At 35.8% G+C, this 15,568-nt stretch overlaps 1 protein-coding gene across 2 annotated transcripts in view; it reads left to right on the forward strand.

Annotated features, from left to right (window-relative positions):
- Positions 1 to 15,568, forward strand: part of LOC136032232 (protein jim lovell-like) — a 238,474-nt gene that overhangs the window by 57,962 nt on the left and 164,944 nt on the right. The window contains exon 1 of one of the 2 annotated variants that reach the window (XM_065712450.1): positions 1,185 to 1,360. The exons of the other annotated variant lie outside the window; for it this stretch is intronic. The gene's annotated coding sequence lies outside the window, so the exon portion shown is untranslated. Of the gene's footprint in view, positions 1 to 1,184; positions 1,361 to 15,568 lie in introns of those variants that run through there. 2 annotated transcript variants of the gene reach the window in all.

The raw sequence follows: 15,568 nt of genomic DNA on the forward strand, positions 1-15,568 counted from the left end.
AAACTTGTTATACTCCTTAATTTGGCCTACAGAGATTAAATGATATTCGCAAATTAGTTCCTATATTTTGTCATTATCATCAGATTTTTGCAAAACAAAGTGAAATTTTAAGTTTACAGTATAATTGTAATAGTAACATAGTAGTTTTGCAGCATAACATTAGCTTTTTCTTTAAAAAAATATTGAGGACAGGAGCATTAACAGGGTCTAATTACACAATGACTTTGAAAATTTCCTTTCTTTGGTATTCTCATTAAAAACTTGGGAAGACCAAAATCCCCCCCTCTCTTAATTTTAAACAACTTTATCTTTATTTTTTTAGGAAAAAAATACTTGCCCTCCACCCGACATTTGTGTGAATTAGCGCCCCTTATTGATCTTTTCTTGTATAACGTCAATCCTGTCATTGTTCTACATAACCTAATTTAAAGTCGCATGACCTTCAATATCCAAAACTCAACCCTGTAGATAAATTTTATTTTGGGCTTCTCTACTTTTGATATATTACACGGATATACTGATGTAAATTAAGATAGCAGGCTATAGTAGAATTGCGCATTGGAAGGAATAAACTATACTTTGCAAATCTCTGGCTCTTCCTAGCAAAAACATTTTCGGGTCAATTACTACAAGACATGACTTCCTAAGCGTTATTGGCTGCAAACAAACACCCTTAAGCCGAATTTGTTTTGAGAGGCAAGCCATAAAAAAATACGAGTCCAAGATAGGATTCATATCTTGGAAGGAGGGCGAGTTCACCAGAGCTACACAAACATGGTTGGCTTATAGAGATTATATCAGGTTTTGGAAGCGTTCCCGGCTGCAACATTATTAGATTCTTAATTCAATACAAAAAATAGTCATGTGCAGGGGTGTAGTTTGGGGAAAGAAAATAATTTGGAGAAAAAATTATTATATATCCCATGCTCTTTTGACTATCTGGATGTAAGCTCCTCTTGACCCCTCCCCTACAATAACAAAATTGGAAATTTGCCCCTGGTCATATGCAGTAGTTTTATTTACCTATTTTAATAACTCCAAGAAAAAGTCTATAGCATAAATATCCCAAATAGAAAAGAATCATTTTCCTGGGTTGATTCACGAAAATGTATAGTTAAAAAAAGACTTCTAAAGTAATTTCACAACACTTGGAAAAAGACGGACGGATCATGACTTTCTGGAAAGTTTGTACGACATGAAAGTTTCCCAGATTATTTCAAATCCAGTTTACGGTGCGTAGAAGAAATTGAAGAAACCAATTTCCAATATGCAAATTTGGAATTCTTGAATTTTTTTAAAATTCTTGTAGAATCTAGTCATTTCCTAGTCGAATTTATTAAATGTGCAAGCTAAGTTTAAGGTATGCAATAGAATACCAGGGTACCATAGCTTCCACAGCAATTTAGCCAAACAACTTTAGGCTATAAAACAAGCAAATTCAGTTGTGCATAGGGATATGCCTATGCTTGGCTTAAGATTTTAAGAATACTGCGTTTTCGGCTTTGTAATCTGCTTCTCTTGTTCTAGAAAAAGGGTTCTCAGGGTTTGAGCTACATACTAAAGTTTGCTACTTTTGCAGTTTGATTCTAGCATTCATGATTACTTGTTCTTCAGCTTGCAAATTAGATATTGCACTTTACTTGATTCAAACAAAATTAAAGAGTGCTAAATTATAAGGCTAATTTAAGACAAGACAAGCTTGCACCAGGCATGTGTGCTGATTTGGATATCATTAAGTTCAAAAAAGGGATAGCCTATTGCACCAAAATTACTCTACTACTTTATCCAAAGAAAGTATTTTTCAGCCTCAAGCAAAGGTTTTTTAAATTTGAAAAAAAATCACCATATAACTGGCTGAATGCCCTACTTAAATTGTTACCCTGATTCAGAACTACTTTCCAAGATAGCAAAAAAAGCTCATTGTGAACTCTAGCCTTATTTGAGCTATTTTTAGCCTTTTGTCATGTAATTTCTGAGAGTTTCCTTCATAAAAACAAGATTATATAGTTTATGAGAGCTCAGTAACATATCCTGAAATAAGACATAGATAGAGGTGAGGGCTTGAATGTGGTAGGCCTACATCTTGTTGTGGACCAAATGTAGACTAGATACGTTTTTGATTGTTTCATTTGGTAAAATTCTAGTTGAGTGACTTCTTGCTATCTCAGAAAAGGGTTAGGTTAAGAAAATGAAACTTTCTGGGATGATGACCTCTGATGACCTTCAAAAATATGTGCATCAAACAGTTTGTGGTAATGAACTGTAGTAAGGAGCAACCTGGCTCAATAGTAGGGTAAGACAACCAGTACTGGGACACTTCAATCACTCTGCCTATTCTGGGACAGAATCTTTGGTTGGATTGCAACATGTCCAATACTGGGACAAAAGACAACAGGTTTTTTGGAAGCAAACTGGAAAAATGTATAGATTGAGTGTCCAAGATTAAAGTCTTTTGTCCCAGTATTGGACATGTTGTAATCCAATCAAAGATTCTGTCCCAGAATAGGCAGAGTGATCAAAGTGTCCCAGTACTGGTTGTCTTGCCCTAACCAAAACTCTAAAAAATAGAATTTTGATACCAGTAGCTACATCAAAAGGATTGCATTTTAATGCTGATTTTAAATATATAAGTTTCATCAAGTTTAGTCTTACCCATCAAAAGTTAAGAGCCTGAAAAAATTTGCCTTATTTTAAAAAATAGGGGGAAACAACCCCTAAAGTCATAGAATGTTAACAAAAATCACACCATCAGATTCAGCATATCAGAGAACCATATTGTAGAAGTTTCAAGCTCCTGTCTAAAAAATGTGGAATTTTGTATTTTTTGCCAGAAGGCAGATCATGGCTGCATGTCCATTTGTTTGTTTGTTTTTTTCCCCAGGGGTGATTGTATTGACTCATTGGTCCTAGAATCTTGTGAGAGAGCTCATTCTAACAGAAATGAAAAGTTCTAGTGCCCTTTTTAAGTGACCAACAAAAATTGGAGTGTGCCTAGGCCCTCTCCCATGCTAATTATTTTCCCAATGTCACCAGATGAAAATTCTGAGATAGCATTTTATTCAGCACAGTCAAAAAACCTTATAACTAGGTGTTTGGGGACAACTTACTCCCAGAGAGTCCCCATGGGAGGTGCCACAAGTTAAAACAGTAAAGTTTTTTACTGTTTTAAAAAGTAGAGTTAAGAGAAAGAGTAAAATTTTAGCATAAAGAGTGGGGCATTGATGAGGAAGCAGCCCCTTTCATATACAAAGTAATTTCTGTTTGTTTTAAGTTTTTATGTTGCTCCTTACTTTCCATTAAAAAAACATTTTTTTTATTTAATTATAAAAGTGAAACCTTGCAAAATAGATCTTCTGCTTGAGTGAAGTACAGCAAAATTGCTTTCAGCTTCACAACTCTACTCAATCCTAATTTATAAGGTTTTAAAGATAAGCAAATATATTTTCTAAATTTTGAAAAAAAAATTGATATGGCTCAGAATTATACTCAAATAACAGGAATTGCATTTTTAGAACTAAAGGCAGAGAAAAAGCAACTGGGTAACTGAAAATTAAGGTAAAATGTTGTTTTGTCAAAATTTCAATAGGTATAGACCTGTCATGTAGGCAAATTTCAGGCTCTCTAGAGGGAGAAGGAGTGAAGGTGGGTACTTTAAAATACCTTCCCAGGATATAATTTGGCCTGTAGACTCATCCCTGAAAGTTTTATTTTCCTGGCCTAACCCCTTTCTGACATAGCAAGAAGTCACTCAACTAGAATTTTACCTTTCATTCACCTAGCTCAATATCCTTTTGAGCTATCAAAAAGACTAAGCACCAGTTTTGCTGTATTTTCAAACAAACAAAGGTCTCTTTATTATTAATTTTTAGAAGCATTTAAAGCTTATTTCAGCTTCACATAATCTGCTGTCAATTTTGCCATTATTCCAATTTTGTCTATTGGCTTAGTATAGTAGCCAAACTTGCTTAGTATATACCCTACTGCCTTGTATAGTATTGTAGCCAAATTATATTGCCTTAAATTGCAGCTTGGAGTAATCAAAGGATTTTTCCTTGTAGAAACTCCAGAGTTGATAATACATGACACATAGTTGAATATGTACACTTGACTAGTGGTTTGATGTTGCTTATTCAAGTGTTTCCCAGTTATACTTCCTTTCTTTTGTTGGCCATTTGTTGTCAAGATGGTTCTTAAAGCTGTTTGTGGTTTGGGCAGCAATGGTATCTGACAGTAATTTGTTCCAGAGGTTGGCAACACAGTTGGTCAGAAAATGGGTGCATTGCCACTTTAAGGAGAAATGCTTAGATAACTCTAAGTTATGTCCCCTTGTATGAGAGTCCTGAGAGGACAGAGGAAGGAGATCAGGAAGTGCCTTTGAATTAATAAGCTTATGAACCAGAATGGCATCACACTGTCTTCTTCTATAAACCAGAGTTGAGAGTTTCAGTTTTCATAGCCTTGTAGGGTAAGGGAGTTCATGCAGTTCACTCACCATCTTAGTGGCTCTTCTGTGGACATCTTTGAGAATTTTAACATCTTTTTTGAAAAAGGGGGATGCAAGGACCATACCTGTCTCCAGCCTTGGCTGAACAAGTCCTTTGTACAAAAGGCTCAGAATTTTAGAAGAATAGGAGGAAATTGTTCTTCTTGTGAGCCCTAGCAATGAGCTAGGTGATGCTCCTGCCTTCTTTGCATGAGTGCTAAATTTAAGATGCTTGTCAACAATCACTCCTAGGTCATGTTCTTCCAACACTGGAGGAAGGGACTGACCATAAAGGGAGCAAGTTGTATTGATATTCTTGTGTCCAAAGTGTGGAACATGGCATTTTGATACATTGAAAGTGAGTAGCCAAGATTTTGCCCACATGCTAAGGAGATCAAGGTCTTTCTGAAGTTGGGAAGTATCCTCAAGAGGGCCAGCTGGACCAATTAGTTTGGAAACATTGGCATATAGCATCATTTTGCTTTTAAGCACTAGAGGAGCATTATTTATGAAAATATTGAACATGGTGAGGCTAAGCACACTACCCTGTAGAACCCCACTGATAACACGCTGAGAGGAGGAGAGGATAGGATTGCCATCTGCATCAAATAGTCTTACATGCTGAACATGATTTCTCAAGAAATCCAGAATCCATTTAGGAATTTTTTCGTCCAAACCAATAGATTGTAGCTTAAGCTCAAGTCTCTTATGACAGACTTTGTCAAATGCTTTTGAAAAATAAAAAAGGATCATGTTAACAGGGATTCCTAACTTCAGTAGTTTTGTAATATAGTCATATGACTTGCAGATTAGTATCAACTGATCTGTTGCTTCAGAAACTATATTGAGAGCTGTTGAGAAGATGATTCTGATTAAGATGCTCAATAACTGCTTTGTTGACAATGTGTTCAAGAAGCTCAACCACAACAGAGGTAATACTAATAGGCCAGTAGTTTTTTGCAGAATCTTTCCTTCCCTCTTATTTGCCTCTTTGTTAAGGCATGCCATGTCTTCAACCAGAAAATAGAATAAAATAAAAATCAGTGCTACTAAAGAGTTGCTTTAACAAAAAAAATATTTTTCTAACTGCTTGTGCATATAAATCACAAGGCATCATACTCTTTCCTCAAATTGGTCTTTTGGAAATGAGAAAAAAATATTTGTCCTTGTTTTCATCCCCTTGACCCTCACCAAGCCTCAGATCTTTGTTCATCATTGATTTTTTTTTTGTTCAATATACAGAATGCCCATAGAGACTCTTTACACTTTAAAAATATTACATGGGGAGCTGATAAGATATTTTAACTAAATTTGTTTAATTTCAATAATTGTTATTAAAATGTTTGTAAGTACACAAGGTCCTCCACAAAAACTCCTGGTCTTATGCTTATTGAGTATAGCAGTTCCAGGCACTTGTCTCAATTGACAAGCAAAAACAGCAAGAGTTTGCTCTCAGTATGCTGGAATGTATTCCTGAGGATAAGGAATTCCTCAAGCAAGTTTGTTTTATTATTGAAGCAAATTTTTGTCTTTCAGGGAAAATTAGAATGATACAGTATAAAGACCTGGGGGCCGTAACACACTCATTTGACTAGGGATCTCAGCCTTCACAACTCCAAAGTGTGTGGATTGGAATTTTGTTTATTTTTCAAAAAGGCAATAATTGGCCTTGACCCTTTGACTAAGAAATATTGGCACCCTAACTGATTAGCTTATAGCTAACCTTCATTTTCCAGCAAAGATTCTGTACTGCCAAAAGGGGGGTTGGGTATTTGCCATATCCTCACTCAAACATTTCTACACCAATGGTTAGAAGCGGTTGGCCAAATCCATGGCCTTCATCTTTGTCAGATTTCATCACTTCTTTAACTTTTTTTCTATGGCTTTATGTAGAAGATACTGTATATTAAACAAAGCTGGAGGATGTTGCTGACTTGCAGTGAAGGATTCATAATGCCATTTTTGTTGTTGATGAGACTCACCTACAGGGAACATGACAAGAAATCAAGTAGACTATAGTCTTGATGTGCTTCATGCAGCTAGTGGTGCTTGTTTTTATGTGTCTGTTTTACACAAGTGAAGAATAAATACTGATTAAAGAAAACATTTCAACAACTGTGATAAGAAGTGGATTGTAAAAATAAAGAAGTATTTTTCTTTTTTCTTCTTCTTCTACAACATACCCTGGGGCTAGACATGGGGAGAAGTACATTTTCATTCTCATAAATATTGATACACATGACTATAGTTGGGTTTCATTTTGGAGCAGCTCTAATTCATCTTATGCACAGGAAAATCAAGTGATACTAACCATTTCTGGCTACATGACCAGGTTAAAAAAGTACACTATTGACCATCCTTATTTAGGGTAATCAGTCAATTTTGGAGCAAATGTCTTTAATATTTTAAAGAAGTAGTGAAGCTAGTTGGATTTAACTTTTCAGAATCATTTTAAATGTCAGTTCTGGAGGATTTGTGAAAGTTCTCTTCACCTAGCTCAACAGCCTTCTTTAGAATTCTTAACAGAAGTTTGTCTGAAGAGCAACTGCTTACCATACTTGTTGAATTCAAAGAACATCAAGCTGATAATCTGGTGTCTTGTCTCATGTCTCATATCATGTCCCTTGTGTAATTAAGTTACATACAGTTGTCCAAACTTTAAAAGCACTACTAATTTGTATGCTGATGCTTCTAAATTTTTTTAGATATCAAAAAGCAGCTTTAAGCAGATATTGATTCTTTGCAAGTATGTGCTGAAGGATTCTTTCTTTATTTTTATATACTAGAATATTAGAAATCTAATTTGACAGTAATAGTCTTACACTATTACCCATAATAATGTTATGAGTAATAGTGTTACATACTCATAACAGTGTTACAATTGGATATTTTAAACTTATAAGCAACTGCACTTTTTAATCCCCATTGTCTCCTATTATCATGGTAAGATCTGATTATTATTTTAGTAAGATACCTTTACATCACTGATTCTATTTTGTCTATTGTGTTGAGGCTGTCAGCTATCACTGGGGCTGTTGTGTCCAATGTGAATTATCCTGCATTTAAAAACCTTAAATTAAAGAAGTTTAGGACCAAATTAAAATTTGCTGTATTTGTAGGGATTGAGGAACAACTGGTAGGACCAGTAGTCTTATAGTCACCAGCTTATAAAGCTGTTTTCTTGCTAGTAATAAGAGCCAGTTCATTAATATGAATTTTAGAGTGTTGGACCAATGACACTACTTTTGGGGAACCCTACTGAAAACTGTCACTTCATATGAGAGCATATGTAAATTGAATTTCATGAAAAAAGTGGGCAGCATTCAGCTAGACTACAACAGACTATCAGCCTGTCCAGTACCATGGTCACTACAGCTTGGAATGCTCTGTTTGTGTCATAACAACCCTCATCACATTTACTGTATTGGTAAGAATGGCCTGGAAGCAGTAACTGAGGAGAAAAATTGGATATAATTTTTGTTGTGAGTTTACATTCTGCAGCCACAAACAAGCATAGGCAATCAAAGTCATCTGAGAAATCTAATGTCATAAGCGTTCATTTGAAACTAGAAAGCTATATGTTGTAGAGAAACTTTGTAAAGCCCTTGTCCATCCCTTAATACAGTTTGGCATGGTTCTTGTATTGTCTCAATATATGATGAATATCAAAGTCCTTGAGAGATCACAAGGACTTTCATCTTTTCCCTGAAATGAAGAGGTAGCTTGAAAGGGGTTTTGGTATGTCCTCTAACAGACATGTAGCCCAAAGAAACCATCATCACTCACCTCAAATTATTGGCTGTGTCTTTGTATGAAGATGATAGTATTAAAAAACATGGTGACATTTATGAGAAATGCTTTAACTCTAATGGTGATTATGTGAAAGGTAACCTTGATTGTACAATGTTTTTGTAATAAATCATCTTTATATGTTTCCCTGTCTTCCATTTTTAGCCCATCAGAGGTTGAAAAAAAGGAACATGCATAAATCCTTTTAAATGAAGAGTGATTAAACATAAAAAAAAGATATTCAGGGTTAAAGAACTCAGACACCACCTTTTTAGGTAATTAAATAAAAAAATTAAAACTTAAAATAATTAAATAAACATTAAAACTTAAAACGAACAGAAATTACTCCGTATGTGAAAGGGGTAATTTCCTCCTCAACGCCCTGCTCTTTACGCTAAAGTTTGACTCTTTCTCTTTACTCTACTTTCTAAAACAGTAAAAAAGTATTTAATTTCTGAACGTTTTTGAATTAATGCATGTTTTGATTTTGGCTCTTCACACATAAATAATTAAAATGGAATTTGCATATAAATCTTTGTTGGCTAAATGGCTTTCTCATAGTTTCAATCGGAAGATTTTGAGAAAAAAAGGAGAAGGGGAGGAGGCCTAGGCCCTCCAATTTTTTGATTACTTAAAAAAGCAACAAGAACTTTAATTTTTTACAAACGTTTTCATTAGTAAAAAATATACATAACTTACAAATTAACTTACGTAACGAACTTCTGTATTCCTATGTTTTTATTACGTATATGAGAGGGTTCACCCCTTCTTCAATACCTTGCTCTTTACACTAAAGCTTAAATTTTGTACCAATTCCTTAAGAATGACCCCTGAATCACAAAGGCTAGTACAAAGTGTATTACGAGGAGGTGAACCCCTCATATGCCTAATAATTTCTTTTCGTTTTAAGTTTTGATGCTGCTCTTTACTTTCAGTTGAAAAAACTTTTCATGTTTATTTTTTCATTTTTTTTAACAATGCTAGAAAATCCTGCACCCCCTTCATTGAAATTCTCTTCCCCATTAAAAATTCCTCCATGGAAAGATCCTCCCACGTAGTCCCCCTTCAACTTCTCCCCCTCCATAAACCAAAAAAATTCCCCTGAAAACATCTGTACACTTCCCAATAACCATTACTATATGTAAACAGTGGTCAAAGTTTGTAACTTGCAGCCCCTCCCATGGGGACTGTGGGGGAGTAAGTCGTCCCCAAAGACATAGTTTTTAGGTTTTTCGACTATGATGAATAAAATGGCCATCTCAGAATTTTTATCTGGTGACTTTGGAGAAAAATGACCGTGGGAGGGGCCTAGGTGCCCTCCAATTTTTTTGGTCACTTAAAAATGGCTCTAGAACTTTTAATTTCCGTTAGAATGAGCCCTCTTATGACATTCTTGGACCACTGAGTCAATATGATCACCCCTGGGAAAAAAACAAATAAACATGCATCCATGGTCTGTCTTCTGGCAAAAAATACGATATTCCACATTTTTGTAGATAGGAGCTTGAAACTTCTTTATAAGGGTTCTCTGATACGCAAAATCTGATGATGTGATTTTTGTCAAGATTGTATAGTAGTAGTAGTAGTAGTAGTAGACAGGTTTAATAGCAAAAACTTGACAGCTGTCGCTGATTTGTGTTTTTTTTTACAACATATACAAAATCAAGCTGCACTTGTAAATATAAATAAAACTATAAATATTAACTCTCATTATACATTTTGACGAAAACCAGGACGAAAGAATTACCATATCGGTTTGTTCTTGCTTTAACGGGAACTAACTTATCTTGCTTTCTCGTTCTTGATGGTAGAGGTTGATCAGGTAGAATGTCACAGTGCTGAGATTTAGAAAGCAAGTACTTTCCGAAACTCATTATCAGAGTTTCGTACCGGTTTTGGAGTGACGGCAGTCCTAGCACTTCCAGAGCCTTTTCATAGGGGATGTCACGGCGGCCCAGGATGATCGATACCGCTCGCTTCTGAACCGACTCAAGCTCCTGACAAAGATACACTGTTCTCAGTGCTGAAGGCACCCAAACAGGACACGCATATTCCAGAATGGGGGGGACATACGCTATGTATGCATACTTAATACTCTCTGTGTTTGCACTGAACCTCCGCATACCGTTTAAAGTCCGTAGACTAGCGTTTGCGCTTTTAACCACGTTTTCAGTATGTGTGGCAAAGCTGAAGTCATTGGAAAAAGTAACTCCAAGGATCTTGATACTGTTTGCTAGAGGGAATGGAATATTTGGCTCCATAATATCACTTTTTAGCGGGTTAAAGCGCACTATCTTCGACTTGTTCACATTAATCTCAAGATTTAGCTCCGCGCACTCTTTTGTGAAAACACTGAAAAAATTTGAACTGAACTGTGGTGTCACAACTCCGTTTTGTACTAAATATTTCAGGATAAATGACAGGTCATCCACGAACTTGTAGCGGTCGTCATAGTCAGCTATGAGGAAGTTAATTACAGACAAGAATACAATAGCTGCAAGCTTAGTGCCCTGAGGGGCTCCACAGGTGGATGAGGACCATTCGGAATTGGTGTCACCTTCGTAGAGAGCAAACACACGATGCATCCTCTGACTGAGAAAGTCCAACACGAGCGTAAGAGTCTTTTTCTTAGCCCCCATTAGCTTGAGATTAAGGGCAGCTACAATATGATTGATTAGATCAAATGCCTTTCGGAAATCTATGGCACCAAGGTCTACAAAACTGTGACCTTTTTCGACCCACTTAAGGAGACTATCGTACATCCTCACTAGGTACACTGAGGTATTACAGTCTTTCAGTCCGCCGTATTGTCTCTGGTCGATAGATCCCTGGATTTGATCAAGTAAGACCCTCATGATAAAGGTCTCGGCCACTTTCGCCAGGCATGGTGTTTGCGAAATAGGTCTAAGTTCGTCACAGCTCTTAGGGTTGGTAACCTTCGGAATTACTCTAACGTAAGCTTTCTTCCAAACAGCTGGAAAGATCCCTATACGAAAGCAAAGGTTTATCAGCACTGAGAGTGGTTTTGCAATGAAAGGGGCGTATTCTCTAATCAGTTTGGGTGGAAGTTCGTCTGGATAAGCTGAACAGTTTACTTTCACCTTCATCAGTGTCTTATAGGTTGTCATCTCATCGATAACAACTTCACCTTCATCTGCACAGGAGTCAAGTATTTCGGACTTCTGGGCTTGTGTGGGAGAAGGAAATGAGGTCCAAATGCGGGTGAAATATTGATTAACCTCATCAGCAGTTGTGTAAGTTCCGTCAGGGTGGCTTATTTTTATGCTGTTATGAATGGACTTACCAGACCGCTTGACCGCTCTGTGCCGTTTGCTTGACCGCTCTGTGCCATTTCCTGGGATTAGTGTGCCTAAGACTGTCCGAAAATTTCTCACGCCCGTAATCTTTCTTCGCACTTCTCGTGAGAGAGGTAATGTGATTTCGCAATTTTTTCGCATTTTGCAAATCTCCTTCTTGGAAAAGCTTGCACTTTTTTCGGATTGGTTTCTTGATTTGAGGGGTTATCCAGGGTTTATCACTTTCACATCTAGTGAAAGTCTTCAGGAAAAAACTCGAGGTATTTGGCATGGAGAACTTCGTTGAACAGTTGGCATTTTTTATAGAGGCTTTTGTCTCCATACACTTCTGGAAAATACTCCCGTATTTTCTAAAATAAGGCGAATTTTCTCAGGCTCGTGACTTATGATGGGTAAGACTAAACTTGATGAAAATTATATATTTAAAATCAGCATTAAAATGCGATTCTTTTTATGTAACTATTGGTGTCAAAATTGCATTTTTTAGAGTTTTGGTTACTATTGAGCCGGGTTGCTCCTTACTACAGTTCTTTACCACAAACTGTTGATCTGTGATTTTTGAAAAATCCAGAAAAAGTACTTAACACGGAAAGTACCACAGTCCATAGTAGTGTGTTGTCTTTTTACTAGCTAAGATAATTCCCTGACTATTTCTAAGGCTCTGGAAATCATTGCTTCATAATCCACATAAAGGGCATTTGAAAAACCATTTCGAGTGAATACGTATTCAGTATACTTTAGTTTTATTGCTCATATAGCTAGTTTTTGCATAAAAATTTGTTAAAAGTATCTTAGAACATATATGTGCATGCATGCTATCTTGAGGCTCATGAGATATTTTCTAGATAGGAGATGCCTGATCAATGGTGGTTCTGGCCTCTCGTGCATCCAGCAAAATCTCGAATAGTGTCTTCCCTCCCTATCACCCAAAAAATTTCATGCCAAATTTAAACACAATTTTCATTTATTTACAAAATTTTGCCAACAGAGCCCTCTTCTTTATTTTAATGAAAATGAAATCGCAAAATGATTATAACCTTTAGATTATTGATTTGAAATTTTGCGCCCCTAAGACTTCTGCACCTGGGGGAAGTCCCTCTGTCCCTTCTTGCCAAAAAACCGCATCTGTGCCTGATGCAGCTTTGGAGCCAAAGGTTTTCATTTTCACACATTCTAGCATACTTTTCTCTAATATTTTAGGGATTTTTTAGGTCACTTGTGGTGAAAGTCCCCCTCCTCTCCTGTCTTTAGTTTTAATTTAGAAATTAATAAAAAAAATTATTCGATTTTTGTCTTGTCTTTATTTAAAACAAACATATTTTCCATTTTCCAGTTATTGAGCCATAGTGGTATTGAAGTGAGGCCAATTATTGTGTTGTGAAACTATTTTCTTACCTTGGTTTGGATTTTTTACATTTCCTGTCTTATTTTTTTGGGAAATCACTTATTGATTTTTGACGCAACGGATGTCAACATTTATAGATTAATACATTGAAGACAATAAGTTTTTTTTCTGGTTCACAAAGCCAATTATGGTTTTACTCTATTGAATCTGAATTCTTTTTTCTTTCTAAATCAGTTATTTTCGGTTTTATTACCATAGTAACAATCACAAAACATTAATTAAAGTTAGGAAGATTAAAGGTAGTTAATTTCTATTTTTAAAAGTCGAACTACAAAGGTAATCGTTTTTTTTCATGAATCAGTGGAAAAGTAAATGAGGGCATATCATCATACTTGCACAAAGAAAGAAGGTGTTAGGGTTTAGAAAGGTCCGCCCAAAAACTTTGCTTGTAGGATCCCATCTCCCTTTTGGAAAATAATAGTCTAAAACCACACTTTTTATGTTTTGTCATTTATGAAAAATACACCTTTTAGGCGGAAAGAGGATCCACAATTATCATTACAGCAAGGAATGGATATGTTCCTGTGAATGTCCGAAGTCTGTGAGAATGTCAACTTTCACTGGTGAAAGTCCGAAAAACTGTTTTTTTTTCTCCTTGGATTTAGTCAGCATTACCAGTCAACTTTTCAGTTTTATTTAAGGTTGTTTTTTTTTAGCTCGTTTCAGAGATTTACAACCCAATTTAACCTAACTTTGACTTTTACTATTAAATCTTGCACAAGACTGAAAAAAAACTGATTCAAAAGGTAATTGAATCCAAGCAGAGAAAAAGGAATTTCTGACATTCACCAGTGAATGCCGACATAAACCAGATTTCGGACATTCACAGTAACAGATATACTGCTCAGAATTACATAAACTTCTATATCTATTTACCGTTTGCTCATGTTTCTTTGGATTGCTCTCAGCTTGAAATACTTGTTTAGGTAACAAATTCTTCTCCTTCCCCCCTCTCCTACCCCAAAAGAGAGAATCATAGGAAACCAATAACGAAGTTGGTATTTCAAAGATAAGATTAACTCTCACTTTACAAGAAAGTACCTAACAATGACAAAGCTTCTATTCTAAATGCTAAGCAAAGTAGTTTTCCCAGTGTAAATTTGTGGATAATCAATTTCAAGAAGGTTAATGTGAGAATGGTCTGGTGTTAAAGAGTTATTTCCCTAATTACCTCATTCTTTGGTAATGGTTGTGCTGGAGCAACATTTGTGTTTTTGTCCTGATTTACTTTTTGTGTGCTGTCGGTTTCGTTTTTCTATTAGAAGATAGTAATGGTATAACATATGCAGTTCTTATTGAAAGTGTAGATTTTAGGTTAGATTGATGAATATGAGAGTAGATTTTTCAAAGATGCATAGAATTCTTACCTTAGGCCAAAAAGAATGGTTGTTGCTTGTCTTTGAGTCAGATCCAACAGTGTGCGTGCTCAAGTAGACTTTTATAGCTTATGCCAGTGGGGACTATCTAAAGTTGTTCTAGTAAGCTTTTCCGTTAATATTTCTGCTTTTGACTGCAGAGCTCCATTCAAGCAGGTAGCAGTTTTAAACTCTGGTGGCTCAAAAATTTGAAACTAACTCAGATGCACGATGATACCTGGGCCCTATAACCAAAATATCTTCTTCGTATAATATGTAGACCACTTCAAAATTCCCCAAAGTAACATTTTCTCACGGGTCTGAATGTCTGGATTTCTTCTGTTACGTGCCGTTTTTCTATGTTTTTTGATTGAGTTTGACATTTCATTCTTTGCCCTTCGAGCAAGGCCGTATCCAGGGGGAGAGTGGGTGCAGGTTCTGACCACCCCCTCCCCCCACATTGAAATTTTTTCCGACTCGTAGAAACGCTACAAAAATGCATATAAAATGCGTTTTAAAAAGGTAATTGTGATTAATAGGGAAGAAAAAGAACACAAAATGCTGCTTCGACGAAGATTGCTACAATACTCCTGTAAATCTGATAGGTTTTCAATGCAATGTGCATCAGTATCTCTTCGGATTTTCTACTTTGAAGCCATGTTCCGTTAGGGTGTCTTAAAAGTTTTTTCATTTTTTAAGTAATGCTCCCCTTGTGTATCCCTGTCCATTGTATCCGAGTTTAAGCAATTTGAAGTTTGGATGTTATAATAGATTCAGAAGAGGGAGTCCCTCTAGGGACTTGAAGCTTCAATATTTACCTAAAAATTACTAGTTTGGTATAGTTTATTTTTTCCAATTGACGAAAAGGTTCTTCTTTTGCACTGATTTTAAAGATATATGTTTTATCAAATTTAAGATTACAGCTTAAACATATGTTCACGCTGGATATATTTGCCGGGAAATCCCTCATTTTGCAGTTAATTTCAGTTAATTTCTCATGCAAATTCTTTTCATGTGATGACTCTAATTCAGCAGGAAAATCAGTGGTCAATCTTAGTAATTACAAAATTAAAAACACGAAAACATTTTTTTAAAATATAATTTCCTAATTTTACAGGAAGTCTCGACTAATCCTGCACTATTTAAAAATTGTTTATTTTCTTTTGCTGGGTACTTTAACAGGAAGTCATATTTTTGCTTTTTAAAACAGTTTTGAATC

Source organism: Artemia franciscana, chromosome 10 (assembly GCF_032884065.1).
Source record: "Artemia franciscana chromosome 10, ASM3288406v1, whole genome shotgun sequence".
Taxonomy (NCBI): domain Eukaryota; kingdom Metazoa; phylum Arthropoda; class Branchiopoda; order Anostraca; family Artemiidae; genus Artemia; species Artemia franciscana.